The 12,459-nt window shown below is 34.6% G+C and overlaps 1 protein-coding gene across 6 annotated transcripts in view; it reads left to right on the plus strand.

Moving 5' to 3' along the window:
• Positions 1 to 12,459, plus strand: part of TFEC (transcription factor EC) — a 193,585-nt gene that overhangs the window by 105,491 nt on the left and 75,635 nt on the right. The window contains exon 1 of one of the 6 annotated variants that reach the window (XM_047763649.1): positions 7,609 to 7,759. The exons of the other annotated variants lie outside the window; for them this stretch is intronic. The gene's annotated coding sequence lies outside the window, so the exon portion shown is untranslated. Of the gene's footprint in view, positions 1 to 7,608; positions 7,760 to 12,459 lie in introns of those variants that run through there. 6 annotated transcript variants of the gene reach the window in all.

Below are 12,459 nucleotides of genomic sequence, written 5' to 3' on the forward strand. Positions count from 1 at the left end.
CATATGGTTTAGGGCATACTGCTTCTCTGCTTCAAGTGGTGTTGAATGCATACATGGAGATGGACCCTCCATTATCATAGGTTCTTGAGTAATAATGTGGAATAAGAGCCCTCCATTAATCCACACTGTACTTGTAGAATATAAAGTAATGTTTGTTTTTAATACTGGATTTTTTGGAGTTGTTATCACAACATATCTTGTTCTCCCCTGTCTGGCAGAGCACAGCTGTACAATTTTGGCAGACTGTAAAAGAATTGTCATTTTTTAATCTCTAAGAAGCAGCATCCATCATGGGATACATCATCTCATTTGGGACATCCTAACATTACAAAGAAAGAAGATTTATACTTTTACTTATTTTATGGATAATAAATAAATTGTCTAGTCTGAGTATAGATTAGATGGTGAACTCCATGGGATATTTCTTTCTTTCTTTCTTTCTTTCTTTTTTTTTTTTTTTTGTCTTTTTAGGGCCGCATCTACAGCATATGGGTATTCCCAGGCTAGAGGTCGAATAGGACTATAGCTGCCAGCCTACACCACAGCCACAGCAATGCCAGAGCCAAGCCATGTCTGTGACCTACACTACAGTTCATGACAACGCAGGATCCTTAACCCACTGAGCGAGGCCAGGGATCGAACTCGCATCTTCACAGATACTAGTCAGATGCGTTACCACTGAGCCACTACAGGAACTCTATTCATGGGATATTTTTGATTTCTAGAATTTTGTATATAATCTTCCCTTCCCAATTTTAAATGTATCTTCCCTCTTTATCTTAAGGATTCATTACCTTCCAAATGCAAATGCTTTGGGGAAGGAGAATATTTTAAGTCTTATTAGTCATTTATACCTTGGTGAATAAAGTACATAATGAATTAATTAGAGAGCTTTCTAAAAATAGTTTTAGATGGTGGCAAAGTAGGGAAATGATAAGGGATCATGGCACCTGTCTGGCAAAAGGGAAAAGGACATAGAGATTGCATGTTAAAGACAAATTTTGCCTACTTCATAATTTTCATAAGGGCTGGCTCTTTGTTTAATACTCTAGTGTATACTAAGATTAAACATAAGCTCTAGAGAAATCTTAAAGCCCATGGCATCATAGAGGAATTAAATTATATTAGTGCCTTAAAGGTTCTTAGAGACCCCTTGTTCTTCAAAACCGAGTTGTTGAGGGGAGAAAAACTTGCGGAAGTCATTCGATTCTCCATTTCTCATGGACCAATGATAAGTCATGCACTTCTGCTGACCCTGTGGATTGAGGTGTTGATGTCTCCGAAGTTCACTGAGGTACAGGAAAAGCATTTTAGAACTGAGAAAGTATTATTATGGCAATTGTGTATATGTATGTATGTATATGTATATACATACATACATATACACACTCATTTTACATGTGTTCCACAGTCCTCATCCCTGATATGCTTCTTTTTAAGGACATAATAAATTTTGTGGATTAAAACTTAGATGCAACCTTAAAAGAAGGGCTCAAGGATGTGTACGACGCAGGGGATATAGCCAATATATTATAATAACTGTAAATGGAAAGTAGTAACCTTTTAAGATTGTATTAAAATAAAAGTTAAAAAATAATAAAAATATATCTAAAAAGTTTACAAATACTATACTAGCTAGTGTGCTAGTAAAATAGTAGAATGCTAGAAGTTTCCATGTTAGTATTTTAGTGAGATAAACTCCTATATGTTAGATGGTCTGTAATTCTTTTTTTTTTTTTTGTCTTTTTGCTATTTCTTTGGGCCGCTCCCGCGGCATATGGAGGTTCCCAGGCGAGTGGTCAAATCGGAGCTGTAGCCACTGGCCTACGCCAGAGCCACAGCAACGCGGGATCCGAGCCTCATCTGCAACCTACACCACAGCTCACGGCAACGCCGGATCGTTAACCCACTGAGCAAGGGCAGGGACCGAACCCGCAACCTCATGCAACCTCATGCTGCCTAGTCGGATTCGTTAACCACTGCGCCGCAATGGGTACTCCTGGTCTGTAATTCTTAAATGATATTATAATTCAAGATCAGATTTGATATTTAATGTTTATACTAAAGTGCTATTCAGGCCAAGTCTGGAGTAATCACATAAAAACAGGGAACATTCACTTTCTATGCACTTCCCCAAACTGGTAATTAAATCAAACTTTTTAATAATCAATGTGAATTATTTGCCAAATGACTTAATGATAATATTAATCTCTCTCTAAAACAAAAATTTCTATTCATGAGGGACTTATAAATTCCAGTTCTATATACTCACATCTGATTTTGTTTTCCTGTTTTCTATGGTGATGTTCTGGAACTTCTTTCCAAATTTTTAGGAGAGTTATATCTTTTCTTTAAAGTTATCCTTTTAAAAGAGAAGTTAGATTTCTTCAGTGTTTGTCAGATTGGAAGTTTTTCAAAAATTAATGATCGTTTATGACCAGGCTACTTGTTGGTAAGAAAAAAGTAACACTTATGGCGTATGACCCTCAACACCTAAGGTGTCTACGTATAAAATCAATTGCCAGTAAAAGGATCTTTGCAATAACACTTTATCTTTGAGACTTCTATAAAATCAATCTAAGATAATAATGAATGTACTGGTTTTCATTTATGAAGACTTAATATACTATCTTTTCATCTGCTTTTGTTTAATTGTAGAACTATTTTCTTTTCTTTTCTTTACATTTCTTTTTCCTCTTGCTTTTTAGGGCCGCACCTGCGACATATGGAAGTTCCCAGGCTAGGGGGTCGAATCAGAGCTGTAGCTGCCGGGCCTATGCCACAGCCACAGCAATGAGGGATCCTTAACCCCCTCATTGAGGCCAGGGATCGAACCTGTGTCCTCTTGGATACTAATTGGGTTCATTACCAGTGAGCCACAATGGGAACTTCCTAATTGTAGAACTATGTTCTGAGTCCATTTCCAAAAGTGCTTTAGCTGACATCTGGCAAAGAGCAATTTTTTTTGTATGAACTGTTAATATGTTTTTAACTTAAACATTATTTATTTTAGACATTATCTATTACTGATTGTTGCTTTGGTGCCCCAAAATATGTTTGACTATAGAAACCAAGCAATCTCTACTTTCATAGTATTTCTCATTTTAATATTCCATTCCCTCACAAAATCAGGTGTAAGAAAACAATACTTATTCCTTAAATCATTTTTATTTACTATTTCATATATTACTCAATTAAATTACTGTTTTATGCCTTTAGCTATTTTAAACCGTGGATAATTTAGCTTCCAAATTCTATTAAGTTTTAATCTCCTTGAGGGTAAAGACCACAGCTGCTTGTCCTTGTATCCTTCTGTCTGATACATGGTAGATGCTTATTAATGAATAATAAATAGATAAAGTGTTGGTTTTGATGGAGAAGCTATCGTAAAGAATATAAGGCTTAGTATTTAATATTTACTGTCTACTGTGTGACAGGACTAATTCTAAGTACTTGGAGATAGTCTGCCCATGTTCTGTCTATACTTCCATATACCACTTGCATTTCAGTGAAAGATGGCTTGTCTTCCCACAGCCTGCAGATGAAGTTTTGTCAGAAGGCTGCCTTCAGCATGACAGAATCCACTTTGCCCCCGTTGAATTTGGGGCAGGAGATGCCTGGGAGTTAATGCTCCCTTGGAGGCAGTCCGAAACCAGTGACTGATGGATTTGGGGGTCTAAATGTCCCAGGTCCTTTGCTCCCTGCCTGGAATAAGTCTGAGATATGCATTTTACATGATTTTCAGTATCATGAAACTAAGAAAGAATTACTGATACAAAGAAGAAAGTATTATGGTCCAATCCATCAATAAGTATATTTTCAGGTAAGAAGACAAACGATCAAAAACTTACAATACAGTATAACAATTACCTACATATTACATGTTTTAAAGCTATGGAAAAAAATATTTTCCCAGGTTTTTTTTTTTTTTCTTTTTTCGATCAAATAAAAAATACATCTTAGAGAGGTTTTAATCTGTACATGGTCAAATATGTTAAATTTTGTTGATATTTTTCTCTACTTTATGGGTTATGAAGTAGTCATATGTGGGGGATGATTTTTTTAAATTTTATTTTTACGTCTTTAAGATTTTGAAATCGAACTTTTGGTATAGTAGAAGTAGGGGTGTCTTTCTATTTCTGTTCCCCCACTCCTCAATAAATTGTTAGCTGTTTGCCCTTAAAGTGTTTATTGAGAAATATATTTATTTCTTACTGATGTGAAATACAAACTTCAATATACACTAAATTCTTCCTTCCTTTTCTTTTCTTTTCTTTTCTGTTCTGTTCTGTTCTGTTCTTTTCTTTTTACTTTTTGCTTTTTTAGGGCCACATCCACAGCATATGGAAGTTCCCAGGCTAAGGGGCTAATCAGAGCTACAGCTGCCGGCCTACACCACAGCCACAGCAATGTGGGACCTGAGCCACATTTGTGACCTACACCACAGCTCATGGCAATGCTAGATCCTTGACCCAATGAGCAAGGTCAGGGATTGAACCCACATCTTCGTGGATACTAGTTGAGTTCATTTCCACTGAACCACAACAGGAACTCCTACATTAAATTTATAAAAATGCAAGTTTGAGTTTTCTATTATATGCCAGCAGTAAGCAGTTTTAATTTGTGTAGTTTTACTGTATGTTCCATATTTCACTGGTCAAGTCCTTCCTCACTATTTTCTATTTTAAAAATATTTTAGCTATGTGTTTCATTTATGTTTGTTAATAAATAACAACAGACAAATCAATAGAATGTAACTTGAGTTTTGATAGATATTATATTGAAATTATAAATTTATTTGGGATTAAAATATATTGACACTTGGAGTTTTGGTGTAGCTGAGTGGGTTAAGCATTTGGCATTGTCATTGCCATAGCTTGGGTTTGATCCCTGGCCCAGGAACTATCACATGCTGTGGGTGTGGCCAAAAATTATTTATATATATATATATATATATAGAGAGAGAGAGAGAGAGAATGAGAGAGACTAATATTTATAGTATAAAGATGTGTAAAGTTCCATCTGTTCACAACACATAAGGGTATTTAATTCTAATCTTTCAAGGAATGACTGTAGAAAGGAGGTCAGATATTGATCTAGTCTCTGAAAAAAGGATAGTCTTTCATCAACATTCTAAACTGAAGGAAGGAAAGATATTTACAATGAAGCTTGAAACTCAGACTTAGATTTGGTTATCAAGACTTTTACATGCTATTCTAGAGGAATGGGAATCAGTTTAGGCAGTAGAAATCTTCTGATTGTTACAAGTAAAGAAAATAAATGATCACATCTGAGATTTAGAAGGACAACCCTCAAATCATGTGGTTGGTTCTTCTGACAACTAGTCCTCATCCTGAAACTATTTAAGGACCCATGAACTCACCTCTTTAACATAACTCTTGTATGGTGGAAAAGGGCTTATATGATTACAAAAGATGCTTCCCATCCCTATAAACTAGGCACCAAGGATGAAGACCAAACATTTATTTCTTATTATATCACAGTATCACACAAAATAGTGTACTATCCCTAAATGTTTTGGCGTACAAACTATTTTTTTTTTTTTGGCTTTTTGGTCTTTTCTGGGGCCGCACTCGAGGCAAATGGAGGTTCCCAGGCTAGGGGTTGAGTCAGAGCTGTAGCTGCCAGCCTACACCAGAGCCGCAGCAATGCCAGATCCAAGCTGTATCTGCAACCTACACCACAGCTCACTGGCAATGCTGGATCCTTAACCCACTGAGCGAGGCCAGGGACCACAACCTCATGGTTCCTAGTCAGACTTGCTAACCACTGAGCCACAAGAGGAACTCTTATACAAACTATTTTTGAAATTAAAACTATATTGTAATACAAATTACAAACATGTGTATTATAAAAATATAAAAGTATAGGTAAACAGAATTTTGAAAATATCCATTAGATCACCATTAAGATAGAAACACTGGAGTTCCTATCACAGCATTGCCGTGAGCTGTGGTATTGGTCGCAGACACAGCTGGGATCCTGCATTGCTGTGGCTGTGGTGTGAGCCGGTGGCTACAGCTCCGATTAGACCCCTAGCCTGGGAACCTCCAAATGCCACGGGTGTGGCCCTAGAAAAGATAAAAAAAAAAGATAGAAACACTGTTAACATATTAGTGACTCTTGCTTCAATGTGTATATCCATGAGTGCATTTCCAACTTTTCAAAAGCCAAAATATATGCTCATACATTAATAGAGCTTTAAAACTTACTTTCCAAAACACACAAATGTATTTGAAACTTAAAGCTAACATATTTTCTAACTGGAATTCCTTTGTGGTACAGTGGGTTAAATATCCTGTGTTGTCACTGCTATGGCTCTCTAGGTCACAGCTGTGGTACAGGTTCTACCCTTTCCCTGGGAACTTCTCCATGCCCCCTCCAAAAGTAAATTAAAAATAAAGCAATACTTTCTAATATGAGTTAAAAATCTCAAATGTTTCTCTTTCTTAACACTTTCTTATTAATCTTGTTTATTTCTAAAATTAACTTAGTTTTACTCCAAATTAAGTATTTACTCCTTCCCATCACCTTAGGAGATTTAACTGTTTGATGACATCATCAAAAATGTAAAGTGATCCAAAAATTAGCTATTGATAATGAGAGAACTTTAAAAATTTTTACTGAACAGTTTTGCAGTTTGTCAGAGAAGATACAAAGTGCTGAGACATTTTCACATGGTTTCCACTCCTTGGCAAACATAAATGTTAATTTCATTGCATAATTTTATAAAACGCAAAGGCAAGAGGAATTTGAATGCAACCTTTGCATGAAACTTCCATAATTAGCATAGACTCTGGCTTCATATATTTTTAAAAAATATAGGTAAAATAAATGATGTAACATAAAATAAATGCAGAATTTCACAGCACAAATTATAGTGTGAGTACAAAGTTGTATCTTTAGATTGTAATTTTTATGCAAGTAACTAATGTATAAAATGAGACCTCTTTAGATGTTTCATTTATAAAGGCAGTGAGTGAGTAACCAGTACTCATGTTCCTTAAAAATACAGATCACACTGGGGTATGAAAAATAATAATAATAAAAATTAGAAATCTTATAAGGTGAAATATTTATCTTCCATCCACATGGGAAGATAAAATACTCCTGGACAAGATGAAAATTATCCGGGAGTCACTTTGAGAACAAAATCATACGTAAGGAAGATGTGATTATATGAAATATGAGACATTTGATGGCCTAAAGCAAAATCTCAAAATCTCTTTTAATACTTTCAACAAAACTGCAAACCTTAAAAACTGAAAATTGGTGTGGGTCAATTTACTGAAGCCAGTGTGTGAGACTTAACATGTTGCAGTAAATGTGGATCTTAGTCCATTTTGGTTGTGTATATTCTAGGAGAAAGGTTGATTATGGGGTAAAAGTGGGATCAAGGAGACCTTTTACTGTGCAGTAGTTTTGTTGGAGTGCTGTTTCTCAAATTGGTAGCGTATTTCAGATAAAGAAAGGAAGTCCCCCTCCTTGAAACTGCTGTGTCATTTCTTCTTCCTTAACTGAAATTCCAACCAAGTTTCAGGAAATGCCCTAATGAGCCACTTCTCTTTTCTCTTTCCTCAACTAAGTGGATTCCAACCCGCCCAAACTATTGTTATTCATGGTTAGATCCTTTACTTTGGTTGTCTCTTTTGGCTTGGTGCTTATGTTATGGAAAGAGGGATTATAACTTGGTGCTGTTTGTAAAGGTGATAACCCTGATAGATTCCAGTCATTGCTGGTAGGTAACTAAACTGGCACGTTAATTTTCTGTGCTTTAAACTATGAAGACAAGTCTAATCAATACCTATTTTACTTTGGTATATGTGGTTTGCTAATAATTATAGTTTCATCTTGCATGATCACTAGATATCAGGAAATTAGAGTAGTTGAGCTATGATTTGCTGTAATTTGGGTAAAATATATCTAAAACTCTACCTATTAATGTTTTATTTTAATCAAGATGTAGAAATCACTATTTTATTTCATGATAACCAAGGCAATTTCTTCTTCCAGTTTAATATTCTTGGGTATTTACTAAATTGGAACACGATTTAACATTTTATTTCATCTTATATGTTATTTTATGAGTAAATGTTAATTTCTGTTTACATTTGATCAATATAGATTTTACTGGCTTTTAAAGGTAAGAAAATATGAGTACTATTCATAGCAGAAATAACACCAGATAGTACTTTAGCATATATTATTTTTTTAGGGTTAAAATTCTTGTTTTTAATGAAGGCTTGAATTTGAAAAATTTGTACAGATGTTAAATATCCCAAATCAATAATTTTTAGAGTAATAGTTTTCAATTGTAATAATTAGAATTGTGTTGGGACTTGAAGATTATGTATATATTTGTATATATACACAGATAAATACGTGTATATTTTATATATATTTGTTTTTATGAACTATAATTCCATGCTTTCAGTATTGTCTTAGAATGTTTCATTGAGAATAGACATTTTGACAAGTAAATAAACCTGAGGTAATATTTAGTTTATTTTGAGTAGCTTTTTAGTAAATTACTAGAAACTTCCTTTAACATTGAGACTTTAAAATAGCCTTCACAATTTCTCCCTGTTCATAGATTGTGTCAACAAAGCAAAGTGAAACAGAATATGGAGTTCATTACCAAGAGTATTCAGACAATTCTGCTTCACTTCTATTTTAGATGAATCTGAGTGTAGCTTTTACATTTTAAAGTATCTTTTAATTACTGCTAAATCTTTTTTGGTGGAACCATCTTCAAAAGTCCAGAATTTGTAATCTCCATTTTGAGAATAAAAAATATTTTTTAGCTATAATACAAATGGAATAGATGGAATTTTCATGTCTATTTCTTTGGTTTGATTATCATTATTTTTGTAAAAATTTAAGTTTTATTACAGAGCAGTAGAATAGTTCAATGTCTGAGTAATTTTGTTGAAAATGGAAGTTGAAACATGTCAAAAATGAAACAAACTGAGAAATGATTCTTAAAAATCAGCTTAATTTTAATGACTGTGACACAAAGGTTTATTTTAAGTTTTAGATAGCCAAAATAATTATGAAGTATTTAAATTTGATGGAAACTTCTAGCATTAGTGACATTTTAGAAATTGTGGTAATTACAGTGGAAGTGGAAAATAATTTTGAAAATAGTCCTTTGAATAGTCAGAAAGGAGAAATAAGGAAAGGAGAAACTGAAAGAAATAAATTATTCTTACACAATGGTTTCAAATAAACTAATGAAATATAATTTAAAGGGAATGATGATGGATACTAATAAAATAATACATATGGAAGATTAATCATTCAATTATTTATTAATCAATATAAAAATAATATTATATTTGATTTTCCTGCAAATATATGTACAAAATGGAATTCACTAGACATGACAGATTCTTTGTGAAGGTAAATTTAATTAACTTTTTTAGTAAAAAAAAAATCAGATTAAGCACTGGCATGAGAGCAGATCTCGAGAGGTAATGATCACAGAGAGCAGACTGCAATTTTTATTTTGATTAATTGATTGAGTGATTGATTGATCGATTGATTTTTACGGCGCGCCGATGGCATATGGTAGTTCCCGAGCTAGGGACTGAATCAAAACTGCAGTTTCCAGCCAGCATCACAGCCAGCAATGTCAGATACTAGCCGCTTCTGTGACCTATGATGTAGCTTGTGGCAATGCCAGATCCTTAACCCACTGATTGAGGCCAGGGATTGAACCTGCATCCTCAAGGATACTAGTTGGGTTCTTAACCTACTGAGCCACAATGGGAACTCCATGCAAATTTTATACTAGTTGGCAACAAACCAAAACAAAACAAATATGCAAAATATAGTTCTTGCTCAAGTTTTACTGATCATATTTACTAAGATCACGAAGAAGAGTCTGTGAAGCATAGAGCAGAGAATGCATGAGGAAAGCAGTAAGAGTCACAATATCTTCAAAAACATAACCAATGAGGGGAAAGTTTAACAGAAATCTTGTAGAAAAAAAATGAGTATAAAGAAACTAATGTACAGAAATATTCCTTATTTTATAGAGCTATGAGTGACCAGCCAGTTAAAAAATCTGTGGGTCAGGATGCTGGTGTTTGAAGATATTCGAAAATTTGGCAGATGTTATTTTGCCTATGAGAGCTTGGTTGATGATAGATAATTCTGTGATTCCATTAAATTGTATTTATTGTAGCATGGAAAGTCTTGGCCACTTACTCATAAACAAAAAAGAAGAGTATGAGAATGTATTACAGTAGTTTATGTTAAATGTTAGGAGAATTGGGAGAATCTGTATTATTGAAAAGTGAGTTAGTAAGATAGATTGTGGAATTTCCTCAGGTAATTGGTTTTAAGTGTAGATTGGTCATGGGGAGAAAGTGTTAGGTTCCAATTTTGTAGTTGTCCTCAGGATACCGCAGGAATTTGAGCCTAATGACGTTAAAGACTCATTAGGTTACTGTCTTTTTATCACCTTAGATTTGAAAGAACAGGTGAGATTCGAAAATAGAACTAAAAAAGGCAACTGAAGGGAATGAGTGTAGGAAAGAGATTAAGTTTTAATAAGGATTCCTATGCCCTTTTATGTTCATTCCCGAGTTACCATTGAAGAGTATTTCCAAATCATCTCTTGCCTTTACTGAAATACTCCTATATACTGGAATAGATTGTGATTTACCTTCGAGCTTCTTCCACTGGACCAGAAAATCCTTCTATCCCTCCCTTTGTTCCTTTCTTTATTTCTTATTTTGTGAACATATTTCCAATACAGAGGATCATATGTGCAGGAACAAATTAAGTTCTGAAAGATATTTAGCTTCTGTAGATATATTTCCATTTAAATAAGAATTTGAGCCAGGACTCTCTATCTGTTCAATCAGATGTTTCACTTTTATCTCCCCCACCTTGGTGAAACCTCATTTTATCAAACATCTTTCCCTACTCCCCAAAAATCTAAACCAGTACCTACTGTCTTGAAAATCTGTCTATAGATAGGTAATGCTCTCAACTAGCATCTGTGGGGAATTCCTCAATAGCTAAGATATTTACACTCTCTGCTCCCTTTGAACCTGTGCAAATTCAAATAGATGTGAACCCACTGAGCTTTCTGAAGTCTGCAAGAGAAGTTTTGTCTGCAGTATTTTTACCATGAGACTTTAAGTTCTGATAAGCTTTTAGGCTTCTCTTTAATTAGTCTTGGGCTAAGAGGCTTCTGATACTTTAGTCATACTCTCAAAGTTTCTCTCCATTTAGTCAATCACTTTTCCTCTTCTATAACTTATTACTGTCCTACACATATGCAAGGCACTTTTCACATGATAGATGATTTGCTCTTTCCATCAGCATTATACCTACCATTAAACATTCTTCCCATAAGTATATTCAACCTTCTTACTTTCTCTCTCTTCTCAAATATTAAAGCATCTTTTTTTTTTTTAATTGCACTTTTTCTTATTAGCCTTTGGAACACTTATTGTGGCGATATGGGAAGATAGTATTTGGAAAGCTCTGAGCATATTCACTTTTAGAATAAGAATAAACTTACTCAGACTCAGTAGGTATGTCAGCTTAGTGAGATTACTGATGATACCATCCTCTGGAGAAGGGAGGCAATGTATGATTTTTGGTCACTGGCCTTGGTCAGTAACTTTGTTAACATCTAAGTCTGATATATATATTGAAGGTGTATAAATAGAAGAGTGTACCAGCTTCTACACTAGGATTTGAGGATGCTAAGATATGCTACCTGCCAAGGAGCAGTTGAGGCTTTTCAAAAATGTATCTGGCTAAGTGTTACAATAAAATATATATGAATTCTCTGTGAGTTTGAGGGTTTGGGAAAGGTTCAAAGAGATGGTGGGTAGAGTGGATCTTGAAAAATAATTACCTATTTTCTAGGTGGGCTTATGTAAGAAAAAGGCATCAGACCAGTAGACTAGCATATGAAGAGACATGAAAAGCATGGCACATTCAGGGATCTTTGTTTAGAGCTTGGGATCATCATGGGGAATAAGATAAAGTAGAGCTGGAGAGTTAAGGTGGGAGCAGACTACAGGAGCTATACTTTTAAGGGCTGTACAATTTTAACAAAGAGTAGCTTGATCTGATTGTGTTAACAGGTTGTCTCTGGCCATTTGGAACACAGATTGGAGGAATGAAAGACTAGGGTCTTAGTTTTAGATTTTTATTTATAGAGTGCTCCTGTATCTGCTTTATGACAGCAAGGACAAATATATGTCTCTGGGTAATAATTTGCAAAGCAGTTGCACCTCTGGTGAGAACCGACGGCAAGTGCTTTGCTAAAAATGTGATAAAACCTACTTCATAGGAAAATCAAAGGTGGCAGACTGTGTCATTTTCAACTGTAGAAATAACTCCTTAAACTGAACATAGATTAGCTCATGTTTGGGAGTAAAGACTTGCAAATGATTCAGTGATTCCTTG

This window comes from Phacochoerus africanus, chromosome 16 (genome assembly GCF_016906955.1).
Source record: "Phacochoerus africanus isolate WHEZ1 chromosome 16, ROS_Pafr_v1, whole genome shotgun sequence".
Lineage (NCBI taxonomy): Eukaryota > Metazoa > Chordata > Mammalia > Artiodactyla > Suidae > Phacochoerus > Phacochoerus africanus.